Source organism: Miscanthus floridulus, chromosome 13, assembly GCF_019320115.1.
Source record: "Miscanthus floridulus cultivar M001 chromosome 13, ASM1932011v1, whole genome shotgun sequence".
Lineage (NCBI taxonomy): Eukaryota > Viridiplantae > Streptophyta > Magnoliopsida > Poales > Poaceae > Miscanthus > Miscanthus floridulus.
In genome coordinates, this window is record NC_089592.1 from 52136429 (window position 1) to 52158404 (window position 21976).

Here is a 21976-nt window from a genome sequence, read left to right on the forward strand (position 1 = left end):
TCTGCACATTTGTTGCTTGAACTCTGAAATTTTCTTGCTGTCAGGTCCACAGATGATGAGATCGTCTACATAGACTCCAAGTAGCAACAATGAGTCACCACTCCCTCTTTTATAGACTGCATGTTCCTCTTCACTTCTACAGAACCCCAGTTTCACAAGTTCATGGTCCAATTTTGCATTCTAGGCCCTAGGTGCCTGTTTCAGGCCATACAATGCCTTTCTTAATTTCATCACCTTCCCTGGGCACCTTGGATTCTGGAAGCCTGGAGGTTGATGAACATATACTTCCTCCTGCAAATCTCCATTCAAGAAAGCAGACTTGACATCCATGTGATGCACTTGCCACCTTCCCTGAGCTGCTAGTGCTAGGATCAACTTGACAGTCTCTAGCCTAGCTACAGGAGCAAATACCTCCTCATAGTCCACTCCATGCTTTTGAGCATAGCCCTTTGCAATAAGTCTTGCTTTGTGCTTGAGTATATTACCTTCTAGATCCCTTTTCACCTTATAAACCCACTTCAAACCTATTGCTTTGTGACCTTTTGGCAAATCTGTATAATACCAAGTGTTATTTTCTTGTATTGATTTCAACTCATTGTTCATAGCTTCCAGCCAGCACTCCTCCTCTAGTGCTTCATCTACTCTAGATGGTTCATCAGCTGCAAGCAAGCACACACCACTGAATTCATAATCCTAAACTTCTTCAGTCGAACCAAACAAATCATCAAGTGTTCTGAATCTGAGTGGTCCCCCAAAAGTATCTTCTGAATGATTACTCGGGGGTGTTGCCCAATTCACAACTGGTGCTTGATTTGATCCTAGAGTATTCTAGGGACTAGGAGTTGCTTCATTTGGATAGACAACATCTCCTTGTTCTTCAACCTCACCCCCTTGGTTTTCTGCAGCAGGTTCTACTGCTTCATCTCCTATTGTCGGATTTTCATCAGACTGTTCATAACTGACAACAAAACTGTCTGAAAGTTGGTCTGTGTTGCTGACTGTATTGGTCCAACTCCAGGGTTGTTTTTCATCAAAAATAACATCTCTGCTGACAACCAATCTCTTAGTAGTAGGGTCATAAAATCTGTAACCTTTTGTGCCTGATTCATAGCCTATAAAGACCATTTTCTTTGATCTGTTAGAGAGTTTCTTCAAACCTGGACCAATCAGCTTCACATGTGCTACACAACCAAAAGTCCTGAGATGATTCACCTTGGGCTTTTTCCCATGCCAAGCCTCAAAGGGTGTCATATTGTTCAGACTCTTTGTAGGTGATCTGTTCAATATGTAGACAGCAGTGCACACTGCTTCACCCCAAAGTTCAGATGGAACATTCATTGATTTCAACATGCATCTTGCCATTTCAATGACAGTTTGATTTCTCCTCTCCACCACTCCATTCTGTTGGGGAGAATATGGAGTGGTGAAGTGTTTGATTCCACCTTCACTGCAGAATACAGAGAACATATTTGACACAAATTCTCCTCCTCTGTCAGTCCTAAGTGCTTTCAACTTGCCATCTAACTCCATTTCAGCTCTAAGTTTTATTTTCTTGAAACACTCTAGAGCCTGATCTTTTGATTTCAGCATCTCTACCCACATGTATCTACTATGATCATCAACTACCAAGAGGAAATAAGATGCACCTCCTACTGTCTTTAGGGTAATATGACCACATAAATCAGCATGCACAAGTTCTAAGCACTTTTCAGCTCTGTAGCTTGACACTTTGGGAAAAGGAGTTCTGTGTTGTTTCCTAAGAACACAACCATCACACACTTTTTCTACCCTTATAACTGCTGGCAACCCCTCTACCATATGCTTAGCATTGAGATCACTCAAAGCTCTGAAATTTAAATGCCCATATCTAGCATGCAAAGTCAAGACTGATTGTCACACTATGCAAGCAAGCAAACTAGTGGAACTAGATTCAGATTTGCAAGGTACAGTCTATTGCCAGTTCTAGGTGCAGAGATTAGCAGGGTCTATTCCTGATCAAACACACGAAGTCTTCCATCTCCTCCCATATACTTAAAGCCCTTTTCTTCTAACTAACCCAAGCTAATTATGCTACTCTTCAACTAAGGAATAAAGTAGACATCAGTTAGTACCTTGTGACCGTGTTGACGATCCTGGATCACCACAGATCCCACACCATGGATGTCGACGCGGGAGCCGTCGCCGAACCGCACCGAGCCACAAACACTGGTGTCGAGCTGTGAGAACGCTGACCATGTGCCCGTCATATGATTGCTCACGCCGGTGTCCAACACCCACACGTTGTCGGGGACATCAACGGGGATCACTTTCTTCATCAGATGGACGAACTGGTACGACCCATGCACGACGTCACACATGGCTAGCATCAGTGCGCTGGTTTCATGACCAACAGCCATGTTCACCTCTACTGGTTGCCCCTCTTTCTTCTTATCCTTCTTGGGTGGGCGCTTGCAGTCCTCCGCCCAATGGCCATAGAAGCCACAGTTGCGGCACCAACCCTTGCGCCATGGTGTTCCCATCGAAGTGAGTTTGACGCCGCCAGCGTCGCCGCCTTCAGGACGTGCCGCCGGCTGTTTGTTCTTGGCCTGGGTGGATCCACCGCTCCCATCGCCTTCCTTTTGTGCAGTGCAGAGTCGATGTTGATTCTTCTCCAGCCAATCTTCCTCGGCCAACAGCAGTCGGCCCGCCTTGTCGGTGATGTTATCGATCTTGTCGTCGAACCGCTCCTCCGCCACACGAAGACGCCCCACGAGCTCCTCCACTGTCAGAGTTTTGAGATCGTAGAACATCTCGATGGAGACAACGATGCTGGTGAACTAGGCGGGCACGACGCACAGGAACTTCTTCACGACACATGTATCCTCCATCGTCTCACCGAGAGACTTGAGGTTGCCGATGAGGTTGGTGATGCGCATTCCGAAGTCATCGATCGTCTCGCCGTCCTTGAACTTGATGTTCTCGAACTCCTGCAGCAGCTTCTGTGCGTTGACATCCTTCACGCGATCCGCTCCAAGGCACATCGTTCGCACCACCTCCCATGCCTCCTTCACGGTCTTGCGGTTCCCAAGCGTTTGCCACATCTCGCTCGGCACCGAGCGCATGAGTGCGCTCAAGGCCTGGCGATCATGGGCTCACTTCGGATTTGTACCAGGATCTATGGCATACCATATCTCCATTGCCTCGTAGTTGCATTGCATCAGCATGGTCCACTCCATGTAGTTGGAGCGAGTCAGCATGGGCCACATCAGGGAATTCTCCTTCACGCCGCCAGAGCTGGAGCCTCCGGTGTCGCCCATGGTGGACAGCGGTTGTCGACGCGGGATCACGTGCTTCTTCTTTGCTGGCTCTCGTGGTGGACTCACAGATCCACCGTAGAACATCCAACGGCTCCGATACCACAGTGTTAGGGCTGGCGGCTCGCCGGACCTAGGACCTCGCCGGCTCTGGCGATGCCTGGAGCGCGGTCACTAGGAACTTTGTGTGTGAGAGCTCAGAACAAGAACACAGAGAAAACTATTTCTTTCCACTGCGATGCGCACCTTTCTTTGATGCATTCAATTGATCTTATCAAGGCCTACGATCCAGTTTCCCTGCCACGGTTAGCAGCTACATGGTATACCTTATCTTGCGGTATCCATGCGACATGCACGGCATGCTCACCATGATGGGAACGGCCCTTAAGACGCGGTCTCGGCGTGCCCACGTGTGCAATCACCGTGGCACCCAAGAATCTACGCAAATTACAAACATGTTTGAATGTTCAGCAAACTAAACTATGCACTAAATATGGATACACAATGTGACATGATTACAAAGGGTAGAGCACAACATACACAATGTGACACGATTACAAAGGGAAGAACACAACATAGGAAGTCCGTCGCGTTGAAACAGCAGCCGGCCCACACGGTCGGCGCGACCGCATCCTTCACGGTCGCCGTCGCCACCGTCATTTGTCCGACCCGCTGCACCAGCGCCAAGGCATTCCTCGGCATCTTCGAACGCGAGGGGTGACAGATGGTGGAGATGCCGTGCGCCGAGCACGACGCGTACATCGCTGAGACACATGGGCGCAGGGTGGAGAGCGTGAGGAGCTCCTGGACCACGAACCCCTTGGCGGCAAACATGGCGATGAGGGCAGGCACGGTGGAGTTGGGAGCGGGAGCTCGGTGTTGGGCACAGCTGGCGACGAGGCGAGCGCGTCCTTGCGCCCCAGCCGCAACAGGTAGAAGGGACCCCAACATGGCGAGGCGTAGTCACAGTCGTAGCCACGGCAAGGAGAAGAGCGGCAATGAGTGCGTGCCTCGTGCGTAGGCCGCCGCAGGCACTCGTGCTCTCCACCTCGCGTGCTAGCCACCGCGCCGCTCGCGCGCAGGCCGCAGCGGGCGGGCTTGTTAAGGGAGGAGGCAGGACTTGACGTACATACACGTTTCCTATGTATGTATACGTGCCTGGCTGTAGACCTAGGTATGCAGGAGACGTATAAAATGGCATGGATGAGGAGACATAAATATAATAATAGTTCTCTAAATAGACGAATTAAAATAGCGTATCTTTAAACTTGTAAAACTGTAACGGTATAAAAAAACTTATTTTTGTCGGTCAAGACGTAATAGAGTATGTGACTGGGTTTAGGATAGATAGTTGTTGACACAAAAAATGTCTATTTTGTGAAGTGATCAAAATATGGAACGGATTTCACCATTACATTCCTCCCATTGAGACGGTAAAAAAACATATATGGAATGTCTAATTTAGAGTCTTGTTATGCCCCGGGAAAAATGCTCCGTTGTTGAAAGTTTCGACCCGAGTCGGGACTTTCGACCGTTGGAAGTTTCGATGGGTGTTAGGACTTCTGAAAAGCCTAAAGAAACCTGCTCGGGTGTCTAGGGTTATCCCCACATCGAGAGTTCTGACCCAAGTCGGGACTTTCGACAGACTTAATAAAAAGACCTGTTTAGATCTGGCCTTTTGGATTTCGATCCGAACTATTCTAAACTCGTGTGAAACTTAAAAAATAAGTCTTGGAGAGGTTTCCTACTGGGATAAGGCCAACCCCTCTCTATATATGAGAGGATTATAGCCGATTGAGTTCCCATCTATCCAATCGAAACAAAAACACAACAAATCAATCTACTATCCCTTTTTACCCTCTCTTCCACTCTACCTCTTCTCCTCATTCTTCGTGCGGTGCTGCATGGCTGGAGGATCAATGACGACGACGCTCTAGAGCGGTTAGGCCGGCTAGGGCAGCACATAGCCACCGCACGCCCCAACGGGGTCCCTCCGGGGCGTGTGGGGTTTTGGGTCTCAAGAGACCTCGCCGACGTGTCTTGCGTATCGCGTTCCCGGCAAGGCTCCTCCGGCGATGTGTCTTACATATCGCGCTCATCGCTAGAGGCACAAGGTCTAGGTGTGGACATCCCCTAGGCGTCGGCCGATCCCAAAATCAGTTAGGCCCTACATCGAGCGATCTTGCTCCTTATCGAGTGTGTGACCTAATTAAGCATCAGCACACTTTTTGGTAACTCCACTGGGGAAAAAGATTGCTTCGGCTCTACTTTGTAGCTGAATCTCTTTGCCCTAGGCCTACTCTTTACCGATTTACCTTTTTATGTTCTCATTACTGTTGCTTAATCTGGCCGAAAAGGCCAAAAGCATCTGGTCTTAATCTCCTTTTATCAAGATGTGGAACAACGGTCGCAACGGCGAGTTGACTAGTCCAATGGGTGAGGAGATCCTCATCAGGTCTACAACCATAGCTAAGCTGAAGGTAGATGGGATTACTAAAGATTCTCCTCTTTTCTATACTATGGTTAAGATGAATTCTGCATTTGATAAGTTAGAGGAAGGAATCTTTGGTACTCCTATTACTACTTCACTTCATGTTGGATATACTAGTGAATCGGCCTCGGTTTTTAGTCAACCTCAGTATGAGAGGTCATTTTACTATTATTTTGACTAGCGCCTGAGACCGATAGGGCCAATTTAGGAGAGGCTACCACTATACCTCCTGGTAAGAGGCTATCTTATTGCTATATTGATCAATATGGCAAGATTATTTTTAGGAAGAAACCCAAATTGGTCTCTTCAGCAACTGAAACCGATAAGACTAATTCAGGAGGGGTTAGCACTATTCTTCCCGCTACTACATATACACCCAATTCGGCTTATACTTCTCGAACCGATGATGGGACAATAGCACCGCACGCTTCATTGCCTCATATTACGATGTTGTCTAACTCTCCAAAGTCATCAAGTATGGCTCCAATGCCTAAGGCTTCATGTAATGCCTCCCAAATCGATTCACAAAAAAATATTAATCAGATTTGGAAATAAAAAAGGCAAAGTTGGACATGCAAGCTACGCATGACGGAGATGCACATCCTTTGCCTTGCAAAAAGACACTTTCCATGGCTGAAACTCTGGAGATCAATAATCCAGCCATCTTGATTCGACCGGAGCAAGCCGATTTCGCTATTGGAAAGAATATGATAATCGATGACCCTAGAGAACATAAGAAGGGAAAGAAAGTCTTAGATCGTGAGGTGGTGCTAGAAAAGTCCAATGATAATCAGGAGAGCCTTAAGATCACTATCAAATTTACTAGGCTCGGGGGTCAAGCTCAAACTCCCGTGGACAAGCATAAATCAACCAATAACACTATTGTTCGAAGAGGATCGATTAGGCTAACTTTAAAAGTTGACCAAACTGATTTTACTATTGGTGGACAGAAAAAATCAGCAAGATCGATTTCCCAAATCAGTCAAGCTAGCTGCAAGCAAAAATTGCAGCACACATATAAAGATGGAGTATTGATTCCTTACCCATTAATACGTCAAAATCCTCACCATTGGAGGATGCCTGTTGGTTTAGCTCACAATGAGCAACGGTATGTCCCTCATAGCCGATTGAGCTATGGCCAATCGAGCTCCAACAAGGCAGGACCAATTAAGACGGTTTTGGTTAAGCTTGCTAATTAGGTCCAACAAAAGGGTAAGGCATCAATAGAGCAAGTTTATGTGTTGACAAACAAGGAAGTTCTCACTAATCCCATAGGAAAGGCCGATGAGCAAATTATCATCAAAATCGTCTTCGCATATTTTTCAATCAAAGAAAGTGAAGGACCGATTGTCATTGACAATTTGGACCAATCTGATGTGGAGAAAATATCAAGGGGCCCTACTACAAATGATCATGATGCCTAGAGTAGCACATCGACTCTTGAGAACTTCCTACCGACATGGTGCCCTTCAGGTTTGTCAAGAACACAAAAGCGCAAACTCCAGCGTACTCGTTGCAAGAAGCTTGAGGAAGAAGGGCTAACAAAGATGGGGAAAGAAATCTTCAACAAGGAACCAATTTTCCCTTAGTCAAGCAAGAAAGAGCTGGCCACCTGCTCAAAGTTGGCTGAGCCAATTTCCCACTCAGCTAAGTCGACTTCCCCTATCTCTGGCCAAGTCAGCCAAGCCGACTCTAAGTCGGCTAATAAGACGAATTCTTCTATTGCCGCTCCTCTAGCCACTGTGCAAAGTCGGCTTAGCCGATTCCAAGTTGACTAAGCCAACTCCCACGATTCCAGTAGCCGCTGATATGCCTTTGGTTGATTTGGCACCTGTTTTTGTTCATGCAGGTGTTGGGGGCCTTCTAGAAATCAAGATGGCTTTGCTCCTCAGAGTGCTATTTTCTAGAAGCCAGCAGACCACGTGAATCATTTCAAGCCACTACATGTGAAGGGCTACATTAATGGCAAACTGGTCAACACCATGTTGGTGGATAACGGAGCCATGGTGAATCTAATGCAATATTCACTTTATAAGAAGCTTGGCGGATCTGATAAGGAGCAAATTAAGACCAAGAGGACGGTCATAGGTGTTGGAGGAAAATATATTATGCTAAGGGATTTGCCTTGATGAAGCTTACTATCAGGAGCAAAACATTGCCCACCGTCTTCTTTGTTGCAGCGGTGCAAGGGAGCTACAGTTTGATTCTTAGGCATGAATGGATTCATGGCAATCGAGGTGTGCCTTCTAGCTTGCACTAGTTCCTCATTCAGTGGGTGAATAATGAAGTTGAGATCATCCATGTAGACTCATCGGCTTATACCATGGTCGATGCCACTTTGCTTGGGGGCATAATGATATGATTTGCTTGTTAGGGAGAGACATTGCTGGTTTTGAGTCATTAGAGGAGGCTTTGTTCCCATTTCTCTAGAGCCAATTGATGATCGGCTCCATATCATCATGTAGTGTAAATTCTATTTAGACAGGGAATTACATGGGCCAACCCATGTGAGCAAATTGATATTGAGATTGGTATTAGACCATGGCCGACGTTTGCAAATCAAAATTCAGAAGCCGATTAGAAATTAAGTTAATCATGCTTCTCAAGAATTCTTTATCAACACCATTGATTCTTCGTGCATCTAGGAGTGGAGCTCCATTCACATTATATATTATTGCCAAAGAGGGTGCATCGGTGTTGTGTTGACTCAAGAAGACAAAAGGAAGGATGTGTTATCATCTATGTTGATTGATGTCTTCTTGATCCTTTGATAAGGTATGCCCATATAGAGAAATTATGCTTGTCACTATACTATGCATGTGCTAAGATGAGGCATTATCTTTTGTCTAGTACATATGTTGTTGCTTGCTAGGCCGTTGTGATAAAGCACATGTTATATTGGCCAATTTTTTGTGGAAGGATAGGCAATTGGGCATACGCACTAATAGAATATGACTTGACTTTTGAACCATTGAAAGGTCAAATTCTTGCTCATTTTATTGTTGAGCATGGTATTGATTTATAAAATGAAGTCAATTACCTTACTTTTACTCCATGAAAATTATACTTTGATGGATCGGTTTGTAAAGATAGCCAAGGTGTTGGTATTATTCTTGTTTCTCCCAATGGTGCTGAAATTGGGATGTCAAATCGATTAGATTTCTATTGTACCAACAATCAAACTGAATATGAAGCTCTCTTATTTGGGTTGATCATGTTGTGATCCATGGAGGTAAAATATATTGAAGCCTATAGTGATTCATTGCTGGTGGTACAACAAATTGCTGGTGAATTTTAATGTTTAGAAAGATCACTAAGAACTTGTCTTGATGCTTGCCTTGATATTATTGATTATTTTGCCAAAATCTAAATTCGGCATATTCTAAGGCATGAAATTAAAAGGCCAACATGTTAGCTCAATAAGCATCTGCTATGATGTCCGTTGGTATATTTTAATGCACACAAAAGATCCGCAAGCGCATGGATACCGCTGTAGCTTTCACCCAGAGGTATTCCAAGTATCGTATGCACAGGGAAATGTGTGAGACTAACTACGGTCTAACTTAACTAAGGGTAGCAACAAAGTTAGGATAAATAGAGTATAGAGAGGATTACTAAAGTTTTCTAGTTCTGACTTAGGTAAGCTTATGTCTTCTACTATTAAACTAAGGACATTACTAGGGAAAGACACCAGCAGAGGATACTTTTCTTTGCAACCTTGTCCTACGTGCGCCTACAGACGGGAGGTGGATTACAAAGGATCAACAAAGCTATATAGTATAGGCTATATAGAACTTATGTTACTCACGTGATCTACCACCTTTCGAAATGCAGGGTGCATCCATGATTAACCCAAGTCTAAGCACCATGCTTACACTTACGATTAATACTATACTCCCTCTAGGAAGAGAATAAAGCAATCAAAAGTGAGTTGTGAACCTGAAGAACAATATAAACAAGATGCTTACTTGAATTAGAAGTTGATTACCAGAGAAATCTCAGACGCAAGCGCAGATAGAACTTGAATCCACCAAGGTACACACCGTAGAGTGAGCACCGATAGGCCGGCACCTCCTCCAAACTCTTCCCTCACTCTCTATCTCACTATTATTTATAAGACTAGATCCTATGGAGGACTAATCTTCTGTTGATAGCTGGCTCTGATCCTCATGATATGAATTAGGGTTTTAGGATGGCTCTAGAGAGGGTGATAGGGGCTGGTATATATAGGCCAGAGTGTCCAACGTGAGCCCTTGGATCAAACTAACTTAAAGGATGACGTAGATGCAACCTAGTAGGTGGTGGAGAACCGACATTACGACGCAGAGGCTAACAAGTGGGCCCAGGGGCTAGGTGGCCTGCAAGTGGGGCCGATCAGCCCCATATGGTAGCCCCTTAGTGTCTGCTTCGGTGGAGAGCCTCCTAGAGTCTTCTAGAATCTTCCCACGCTGTTTACGTAGCTAAATTCCGTAATTTCCTTTAACGAATAGGTCCCCCTTGATAGTTTTCTGGATAAACCCCGCTGAAAACATAGATTCACCAAACCTTATGGAATTTATTAGTTTAAACTACTATACCTATGTTTGGTGATGGAATTAAGTATAAATGCAGGTTATGTTGACGGTTTATAATTGATGTTAGTGACCGTCAACAATGTCGGTGGGCGTAATTTTCATATTCAAGAACAGTCGATGCATAAAAATTTGAATTTTTCCCATGCAAGGACAGACTAGTCGGCAAGCCGACTAACTAAGTCAGCTCAATCGACTCCCTTGCTACTATGGCCAAGTCGAGTAGGCAGACTACCCTAGTCAGCCAAGCCAACTCCTCTAAGTCAGCTAGGCTGACTGCCCCAGTCGGCTCAGCCGATTCCCCTATGGCTAGTCCGGTCACTTCGCTCGCAAAGCTCCCAAATCGATCCAACATAACTCCTAGTGATGTTGGAGCTGATTACGATGGAAGACAAGCTCTATTCTTAATCTTCCTTAGTAATATCCCTTATGTGTAGACATAAAATTGATCTTAGCAATGACTACTAGGTATAATTGCACTAATTAATGTATGCTTTGACATGTAAATAAGAATGACACATGAATTATTCCTCTAATATTCTACTTGACCATGCTAATGCCATAGAAAGAAGTACTTTGAGTGATTTATCATTGATCAGTACTTATCATATATATATATATATATATATATATATATATATCTTATCCTATGACTTACCCCTATTATGAGTAGAATGTTGGTTATGATTTACTTCTCCATCAATAGTATAAGTTATCAATATATGTCCATACTAGACCTTCCCTATGGTAAAAATATAAATAACGATACCCAGAGTACTCTCGGGTGAAGTGCTACAATAGTATATTATCTGTGTGCTTGCAGATCCTTTTTCATTCATATACCTATATATTCTTTCTAGTCATATAAAATGATAAAGAACTACTTAGTATTATTCTAGTAGTAATGCTATTTAGTACCAACAAGCATATCTTGCATCATCGCTAGGGATAACAACCTAGTAAATAAATGTTAGGAGATATATGTTTATAATAGGTGGCTACTAAAACAATTGACAAGTTAATAAATACCAATAAGCATTTCTAGCGTTGTTGTTGAGGAAGGTAGCTAGGCCAGGGAAGGTATTGATAAACTTATACTTATTAATGTGATCAAAGATAACCATTAAACTCTGCTTAAACACGCTTACCCTTGTTTTGTCTACTTTTATATCTTATGTAGGGTAATGTATGATTGGTTTTGACCTTCCAACAAACTGCGTTGAAGATCTAGAAGCATTAATCAAGAGGACCATAGCTAAACTAAAGAAAGTTCTAGCTTTAGAATCGAAAGATAACCAGATAAGGTGAAGCTTAACACTAGAATTTGAAGCCATGGCTAACAATACTCTCCGCGAATTATCTGCTCTAACTATAGCCAACATCCATACTAGACCAGCAATTAATGTTGGAGACAAAGGATTCGAGCTCAAGCCAGCTCTCATCAATATGGTGCAAGCCATCTAGTTTTGTGGAAAGGCACATGAAGATATGAGAACACATCTCCAACACTTCCTGGAGATCTGTAGCACTTTCACCATCAAAGGAGTGACCCAAGATGCCATACTACTTCGCCTCTTCCCATTCTCACTTTTGGGGAAGGTGAAGCAATGGTTCTACGCCAACAATGATAGAAATACTACATGGGATAACTACTCCACTGTCTTCCTAGCAAAGTTCTTTCCCACAGGCAAGACTAATGCTCTGCGTGGGAGAATTTCAAGTTTTCAGCAGCAACATGATGAATCTGTCCCTGAGGCATGGGAACGCTTTCATGATTACATTGCGGAATGTACTCGTCATGGGATGGAGAATTGGCTACTTATGCAGGCTTTCTACCATGGGTTGACCAACAGTACCTGTAAGATTATGAATGCTGTTGCTGGAGGTGCATTCCTGTCACTCACCATACTAGCTGCAATAGCTCTTGTGGAGAAGATGGCCTCCAATCAAGGCTAGAATGAAGAACATGTTCAAACCCATAAGAGAGGTGGAGGTATGCATCAACTCAAGGAGGTAGACATGATGTCTGCTAAGATGGACTTGCTGATGAAGAAGCTCAAAGATCGAGCTAATGAGAAGCAAGAAGTTATGCACATTCATGATTCTCGCATGACGTGTGAAGAGTGTGAAAACACTAGGCATTCAGGGAGCAACTGCCCTGAGACCCAAGAGGATGTGAACTTTGTCAACAACTACTACTTTCATCCTCAACAGAATCAAGGATGGAACCAACAACAGAGACCAGACTACCAAAGTAACTATCAAGGTAATAATTTTAATAATTTTAATCAACCACCCTTGAGAGAATTAATTGCTAGCCAATTCAAACTTATGGAGGAATTATCTAGAAAGGTAGCTAACAATGATAAAATTCTAGAGAACATAAATAATAGAATGAATAGTTTTGCTTTTGCCATTAAGAGCCAGCATAGCTTTAATAAAATGATAGAATCACAAATAGCTCAGTTGGCTGCTGCTGTTCCTTCATCTGACAAAGGTAAGATTCCGGGTCAACCAGAAGATCTAGAAACTATAAATCTTGTCAATATTCATAATGCAGCATACTATTGTATACAACCATCGATGGAAAGGTGGATAGATTATATCTTGCTGGGAAAGAAGATCGATCCAAGGAGACCTATCATCCCCATCGCCATTGGACTGCATATTTTCTAAGAAGCTGTCTGTGACTTCGGAGCTGGTATCAACATCATGCCTAAGGTAATTTATGATCAAATTAATAGAGATACTTTATTATACACAAACATGCGTTTGCAGCTTGTAGATTAGTCACTCTGCTACCTCAAGGGAGTTCTTGAAGACGCCATTGTTCGAGTGGGACAATCATATGTTCTTGTAGACTTTATGATTTTGGAAACAGGTGGAGATGTAAGGGCACCCATTATTTTGGGCCGACCTTTCCTAAGCACCGCAAAAGCCATTATCTACATGGACAGTGCCAAGATCTGCTTCACAATCAAGGATAGAAAGGAGAAGTTTTCTTTCAAGAGTTGCATCTTGCAATCTCTTGGACATCCACAGACGTCGAACCTGCTAGAAGAGACAACAGTGACCAAGAAGAAGAACAACAGGAGGAGGAAGAAGAACAAGGTCGGGAAATCACAAGAAAAATCAATTAACATGATCAATACACTCCGATTAGAGTACGACCACCTCCTTGCTTCATCATTCCTTGCTAAGAAGGATGACCCTGGTATACCCATGATCGAGTGTACCATTGGGCAAAGGATATTTCATAGGACCTTCTGTGATATTGTAACACCCCAAAATTTTCCACTTTTGAAAATAGAGTTAAAATGATTTATTTGTGAATTATCGTGCACATGAAAACATAGGAAAATAAAAATTTTCATTAATTTAAAATTTATCATAAGGTAGAAACATGTTTGTTGCATTCATGTCGGTCGCACCTTGTGTTTCTATGTGCAAAATGTATGTTTTTTTATACGTTTAGGAGACGAATATCTATCTCTAGGAATTTTCTACCTTCTTTCTGGAATTTAATTCCTACCTCCTTCACCTTAATCTTTATGTTCCAAGTTCCCAACAATATTTTTATGAGCTCCAAATACTTTATTTGGGTTCATCATGTTCCAAAGTGTCTCTGAGAATTTTCTCCCAATTTTCGGAGGTCTCGGAGTATTTTTCGTGGCTTAAATATCAATTCTGGACTTTTCTAGAATTGTTTTATCCATGAAATTAATTAAATCCGAAAATAATAAATCTCTTATTTTTCCCAATGCTCAAAGCCCAAGTGCAATAATCCTAATAAATCCTAAAGGCCCATGTATTATTTACTAATGGGCTTTAATGATTATTTAGGTCCATTAGTAAATGTGGAGGGGGTAACATCAATTAGTACCATATCGTTAGTTGACGTGGATGTGGAGAGTTTTTCTTCCTATATATCAACCAACCCCTTGGGCAAAGCACACTAAAACTACCGTAAAGGAGCCCCTAGTTTAGTAAATCCCTCGCGTAGTAAATTATATTTTCCCTCCTTCCCTCGCCGTCGCTGCCGCACTGCCTAGCCCGACCATACTCTCCTCGGCAACAAGTAAGTTCGCCGCCGTCCCTATCGTTCTCCAACTCATGGCTACATCCTGTCGTTGCTCCATGGACATGCAATCTGCTACTCATTGCCGACCGTGAACCATGTTTCAGCAACACTGAAACCAAGGTCTGAGAAAACCTTCTTGAGAAGAAGCTTCATCAAGCTGCCATGTCAGCGTTCTCGTCTCCTCGGCACCGGTTCGTTGCTGGCTTGGAATCGTCGTGCCGGCCGCCAGTCAAAGCCCTGTTGGTCACCATTGTTCATCTACCACACATCTGTCTCTAGTGAGAATGCCTCTTATTGCTACCTTTCCTTTTTTCTATCAGGTCTTTGTGTTCTCTGCAGTCTGCACTCTCTTATTTCATCATGGTGTATCTGTCTGCTTGCAAGGAAATCAGTTTCTGCATGTCGCCGTCGCTTGCTGTTCTGCACGTCGGCCATCCATCTCCGGGCACAAGCGTCCTTGCCAGTTGATGCCCAAGCCAGGCTCATGCCTCTGTCCTCACCATAGCAAGCAGCTCCTGCACGTTAATTTCTTCACTACCAGAGAGGAAATCAAAGCCACGACTCCTGTTCAACGTACATGGATCCTATAGCAAATTCACCAAGTACATGTATGTATCTTCTGCCACCTGTACCTTTCAAGAGCACACTCATCATCTAGAGAACACACCACGTCATGCAATCCGGAAGCAAGCAAGGCAACCCACACTCGTGCACTTGTCGAATTCACATCTTATTTATTTTAGCTCTGTTTCTTCATTTGTTGCGTTAGTTTCATATCGCTATGATCTATGGCCTGTTAGCGCGCTTATCATGTCCACATGTGTATGCCTACGTACATCACGCAAGGCATGGAGGCTTACATGCATACTCCCTCCGTCCCAGAATATCTGTCGTTCTCACTTTCCGAAAAGCAACTTTAATAAAAAATATATTAAAAAATATTATTATTTATGATACATAATTAACATCATTGAAAAGATCTTTGAATCTAGTTTTTTAACAAATTTATTTAGAGACATAAATGTTGCACATATTTTGTATAAATTAAGTCAAAGTCGTGGTACGGACACCGAAAACGATAATTAAATTGGGACGGAGGGAGTATGAGCAATCAACGTCACCCGTGCATGCATGCGTTGCACTGTTCTAATCTGCTAGTTAGCTTGATGACGTCATATGAGGTCATACATGAGTTTTGTGACTGTTTTTCTTTAACAAAACAAACCTTGAAATACAATAGAAATACACATCATCCTGAGCCGTCCGTTTTTAGATCAATGGCCCAGATTAAAACATACCCTTTCGCTGTTCTTTTTGCTAAAGAGTCCCTGTATTCTTGGAAAATAAACTCGCAGTCCAAAACATGTTTATAGATTTTATTTTCTTCATTTGAAAGCGTATTTTGTTTCGGTTAAGAATAAATTATGTTTTCAGCTATTTACAGAATTGCCACTGATTTTGTTTTAGCCATAACTTCTCTGTTTTAACTCCGATTTGATCCGTTCAACTTGCGTTAGGTTCGTAATTTCATAACCTACATGTTAATACTACTGTTAAGTAGGTTTTCAACTTCTAAAATTCGAGGTTAGATTTAATCTATTATTTTAATATAGGAAATCTTGTTTATTTCATATCTTTTGCGTTTTAGATCCGTTTTGACCTATTCAAGTTGCGTTAGATTCATATCGACGAGATCTACATGTTAGTAATGGTGGTTACCATATTACTATTTCTGAAATTTCATGTTTAAATCATATCTTGATTAATAATTATGCAACTGGATTTTATAAATAAAATATGATTTGTTTTACTTTAGTTTTATAATTCGAATCTAAATTTGCCTTAATTCAATTTATATAATCTTGTATATAGTTAAAATAAATGAAGCATATAGTTTTCTTCTCCACGTATAACGCAAATCTATCGGTAGTTGTATCTTTTCAACCGTAGCTTCGATTAGTGTGTTTTTCGCGTCTGTGTGTTCGTAATGAGACGTAGATTCGTTTCATAAACTTTTCATCTTGATTTTATATTTGGTGTACTATTCTAATTTAGATCTATTGTTTGCTTCATGTTTGATTGTATGGATGCTTGTGTGGTGCTGTATGATCATGTCCAGTCGGTGAGATATACGTGGTGATCAAGAAGAAGGACGCTAAAGATTAAAGCTTACCAAAGGATCAGTGTTTTAAGGTAAGTATAGCATGGGATCATCCTTGTTGTCCTATACACCTTTAATCAGTTAATTCATACTGCATGTGTCTACCTTGACTGCCACTAAAGATTTCCTAGTATTTTATACTTGTACCTTGACTCCTTTGGGATATGCATTGGGTAGCTTTGCTAGTGCTCAATTCAACTACAACCATGATCTTGTAACTTGACTAATGGTATATGCAATAAACACTAAAAGATGCTTTTTAGCAATATGGAATCAGGGGGCTAGAGCATTGGGCTATTTTTATGGTGCTCTAGATTCCTCTCCCTAAGAACTTATCTGTAAGTGATCATCCGGGACTTACAGTATAGCTGTGAGGGCTATATGGCTCTGGCTTTAGCTCACTATGAGGACCTTTTCTAGCTTGTTAGAGGTTACCTTTATGGTGCAAGAGGGGCTCCAGTTCGTATGATCTTGGCCTACCAAGAGAGTGCACTTTGGTATCTTTATGTATTGTTAGTCACTCCTTGGAGGGGGGGTTCATGCTTATTGATGGGGAAACCTTAGCGGCCCTAACTTGTTAGACAAACCTTTGAAAGGCTTTATAGTGAACCCTGCCGATCTTCCTTGGTAGTGGGTCAAGAGGCTCGCGACCTCGGGCGAAAGGGTAAATCATGACTCACAGTGAAAATGTACAACCTCTGCAGAGTGTAAAACTGGTATATCAGCCGTGCTCACGGTCACGAGCGGCCTTGGAACCCTTACGGAATAGATGATGAACACTGGTGATATGGACGATGAAGATGCTCACTAATGGTTAATTGTTTATGCTATTCATTATTCATGTTTACCTGATCATGTGTTTATGGGCTTATGATGAACTTGTTGCTACTCAATTGCTAAAATCATGACTCATTAAAAGCTAATCACAGTTAAACCAGTGTCAGTCTTTTGAGCCTCATGAACCCCATGTTATATTTGTTGAGTACGACATGTACTTATGCTTGCTTTATTTTTCAATTATTTGGATAAAAATCCTGGATGGGTACCAGATTGCTAGAGTTTGGAGGAATTAGGCTTGTGATCAACCAGTCAGTTGTCCCTATGGATTTGAAGTCTTTGCCTGAAGATCGGAGTTGTCTTTTCGCCGTCTATACTCTGAGGTTATAATATTTATACTAATACGCTATGTATTTAAGCATTGTCTTTTGATATTACCTTTATTTGTAGCTATATATGAGATTTGACTTCTTGGGCTCACATATAGTGCGTATCTGGTTTTATTCTTAAAACCGGGTGCTACAGATATTGGATTGGGTGTCTACATAATATCCAAGGTAACGTATAAATACTTATTTGGTGATAAACCTTTGTTCCCTATATACGTGCAATTGCAGATGATGGACCAATCAATCCGATTTTTAGAGGGAATAACAAAAGATGTTATGGTAAGAATACATGATCAATTTGCCCCTGCCAATTTCATGGTTCTAGACATGGCGGACCAATCTTGTTGTCTTTCGATTCTAAAGCTAGTACTTTCTTGAGTTTAGCTCTAGTCCTCCTGATTAATGCTTCTAGATCTTCAATGTAGTTTGTCGGAAGGTCAAAACCAATCATACATTACCCTGCATAAGATATAAAAGTAGACAAAACAAGGGTAAGTATGTTTAAGTAGAGGTTAATGGTTATCTTTGATCACATTAATAAGTATAAGCTTATCAATACTTCATTTGCCTAGCTACCTTCCTCGGCAACGGTGCCAGAAATGCTTGTTGGTATTTATTAACTTGTCACTTATTTTAATAACCACATATTATAAACCTATATCTCTTAACATTATTTTACTAGGTTGTCATCCCTAGTGATGATGCCAGAGATGCTTGTTGGTACTACATAACATTACTACTAGAATAATACTAAGCAATTCTTTATTAATTTATGCGACTAGGAAGAATAGATATGAAAGGAATCTCCAAGAGCACAGATAATATACCATTGTAGCAGTTCACCCGAGAGTATTCTAGGTATCGTTATTTATATTTTTACCATAGGAAAGGTCTGACACGGACATGTATTGATAAATTATACTATTGATGGAGAAATAAACTATAACCAATGTTCTACTCATAATAGGGGTAAGTCATAGGATAAGATATATGATAAGTATTGATTAATAATAATGATAAATTACTCAGAGTACTTTCTATGGCATTAACCTGGTCAGGTAGAATATTAGAGGAATAATTCCTAAGTTATTCTTAATTACAAGTCAAAGCATACATTGATTAGTGCAATTATATCTAGTAATCATTGTTAAGATCATTGTCATATCTACACATAAGGGATATTACTAAGGAGGATTAAGAATAGAGCTTGTTCTTCCTTCGTAACCGGACCCTACGTACACCTATATTCGGGGAGTGGACTACAAAGGACTCAATGGGAGTGTCACATCCGTGAACTACCACATGACCCAAAATATAGTGTGTATCCACAGGTAAAAACGTATAAGCACCATGCTTACACAATGTCAACCACCCACCCATGGATCCTTAGAGTGAGCTCTATACGAACTTATGTATGAACATGATGATAATCCAACTATACTAAGCATATAATCAAAGTAGACCATGAACATTATAACAAAGAACTTGAATAAGATGAATACTAATATTGTCATAACAATTGTAACCTTTGCTAGTCCCTTAGCAAAGCTAAACTTAGCAAATGGATCAGGAATTACGTCGATGCTTTCACTCCTCAAAAGTACACATGCGTTCAAACAACAATTCTCCTCCGAATTAGAATAAACCAATCTAACTTTCAAACTTACCCATATTATCTTCAACCATGGGGCTTCTTAGCTTTCACTTGGGTCTTGAGTAATTGAAAGATAGAATGATCAAGTCAAGCACTATGTGTTAAGTTCTTTGCTCAACCATTATTCTAGAGTTTTTATAGATTTTCAAAATAAAAATCAGAGATTCCATTGTATGACACTCTCATGTCTCTCAATATATATGGTATTTGTGGATCCTCACCAAAGGCAGTAAAGATGTTTTGCCTTTTTTTTCTCTTCATAGGTAGGGAGAAAGCATAAAAGAGCATACTTGCAATACATATATTATAAAGTCAAACCTTGGATCCAAAGAGAGTTGAGTCATACAAACAAATCAAGATGTGCATGTGTGTGTTTGAATGTGGTGGATATATATGGTGGCTAACCTAATTCTACTATACTCCTTGAAAACATATCTCTCTTTTGAAACATAGAAACATTTGCTAGAGAACAGGGGCTATCTTATTCATCTCTCTTTCTCTTTTTTTAGGCGGGCATCTAAGTACCCATTGTTTTCAATATCTCGGACACTTTTGTGTCCATTTTTAATTCTTTTTTTAAGAATAACTTTTGCATAGCCCCATGCCTCTTTTATGCAACAAAACTTTTGAGAGATAGCAACAAGAACTTGAAGCATTTATTTGGTGGAAATTTCTATCAAGAATATTTTTGGTGTTTACTCTTAGTGTAGGAATAAAACCTTTTTGGGTGGATCTAGATAGAATGACATGTTGTTGCGCCTACCCCTAGTGTAGGAGTAGTGTATATTTGGGTGGTGTGTACGTGATCTTGATTTTAAGAGCATGACAAACCTCTCATAAGGCTCAACAAAGCTTGACAAAACTCAATGCAATACAAGCGCATATATATGGAAGTTTTCCTAATCTAAATATTATATAGGCTCTGGTAGGCACTCAAGCTTTGTCTTATAGGAGCTCATCATGTAGGATTTTCATATTTTTTTTTCAAAAGATAAATCTTCAAAACTTTAGTGTCACTTGAAACAAGATAAACAACAACTTAGACCTTCTTATATCATATCCGTCAATTACCTAGACTTAGATCAAGCATATGCTACCCACAGAGCAACTATTCATTATTTCCATTGCAAGAGATTATCCTCAGAGTCCATTTATTTAGCTTCTTAAAATAGAAAACTAGACACACACTTTTTTATTTTATTTTTATTTTTAAGATCACACCTTACTATTATATATATATGGTTAATACAAATATAAAATTTTATTTTGCTTTTAGTTTGTTATGCATCTTTTTATTTCATTATTATTTTAGCAACTATATAGCAAACTTAAAAATAACAAATGAAAAGAAATACTTAGCTAGATACATGGGGGATGCTCCTCCCCCAAGTTGGATGTTGTCATGGTCTTTCTTAGAGTGAGTCTACCAACAGAAGTCTTTCTCATCTGTCTAGAAGTAGGGTTCCTTGTGCAGCGGGTGTGACAACGGCTCGGAAAAATGCACTTCGAATGGATGGCTTTACTCTTGATCATCCTACAAAATACCCCAACAAGAATACCAAAACTCATGGCATGTATTAGGATAAGGGGTTAGCAGTTAGCCATTCAGAGATTTGTTGTCCTTAGGGTTTAGATATATTTCCTAATTAGCAAAGTTATAGCAGGATGTCTATTTAATGTAGCACCCGGTTTTAAGAACAAAACCAGATACGCACCATATGTGAGCCTAGGAAGTCAAATCTCACATATAGCTACAAATAAGGGTAATATCAAAAGACAATGCTTAATATATAACATATTAGTATAAAGAATACAACCTTAGATAGTAGACAGCGGAAAATACAACTTGGATCTTTAGGTGAAGACTCCAACTACACAGGGACAACTGACCGATTGATCACAAACCTAAGTTCTTCAAACTCCAGCAATCTGGTACCCATCCGGGATTTTTCCAAAGATTTAAAAAGTAAAGCAAGCGTAAGTACATGTCATACTCAACAAATATAACATGGGGTTCATGAGGCTCAAAAGGCTGACACTGGTTTAACTGCGATTAGCTTTTAATGAGTCATTATTTTAGCAATTGAGTGGCAACAAGTTTATTCACAAGCCCACATAAACACATGATTAGGTAAACATGAATAATGAATAGCATAAACAATTAACCATTAATGATTATCTATTCTATAAGAGTTCCAAGGCCGCTTGTGACCATGAGCACGGCTGATATACTAGTTTTACACTCTATAGAGGTTGTACACTTTCACCATGAGCCGTGATTTACCCTTTCACCCAAGGTAGCTAGCCTCTTGACCCACAACCTAGGAAGGTTGGCAGGGTTAACTATGAAGTCTTTCAAAGGTTCGTCTAACAAGTTAGGGCTGCTAGGTTTCTAATTGGCAAGCAGATATAGGAACCCCCCTTTCGAATGGCACAATTCTTTTACGGCTATACACATAGGAACAGAGGCTGTCCTATACCCGACTTAGCAAGGACCTCTTGCGCCATAAAGGTAACCACTAACAAGCTAGAAAAAGTCCTCATACTTGACTAAAGCCA

At 41.2% G+C, this 21976-nt stretch overlaps 1 non-coding gene across 1 annotated transcript; it reads right to left on the reverse strand.

The window, feature by feature from the left end:
* Positions 1 to 12051: 12051 nt before the first annotated feature.
* Positions 12052 to 12160, reverse strand: LOC136502343 (small nucleolar RNA R71). Its single transcript, XR_010770504.1, has one exon. It is a non-coding gene; the product is annotated as a small nucleolar RNA R71 (small nucleolar RNA).
* Positions 12161 to 21976: the final 9816 nt, after the last annotated feature.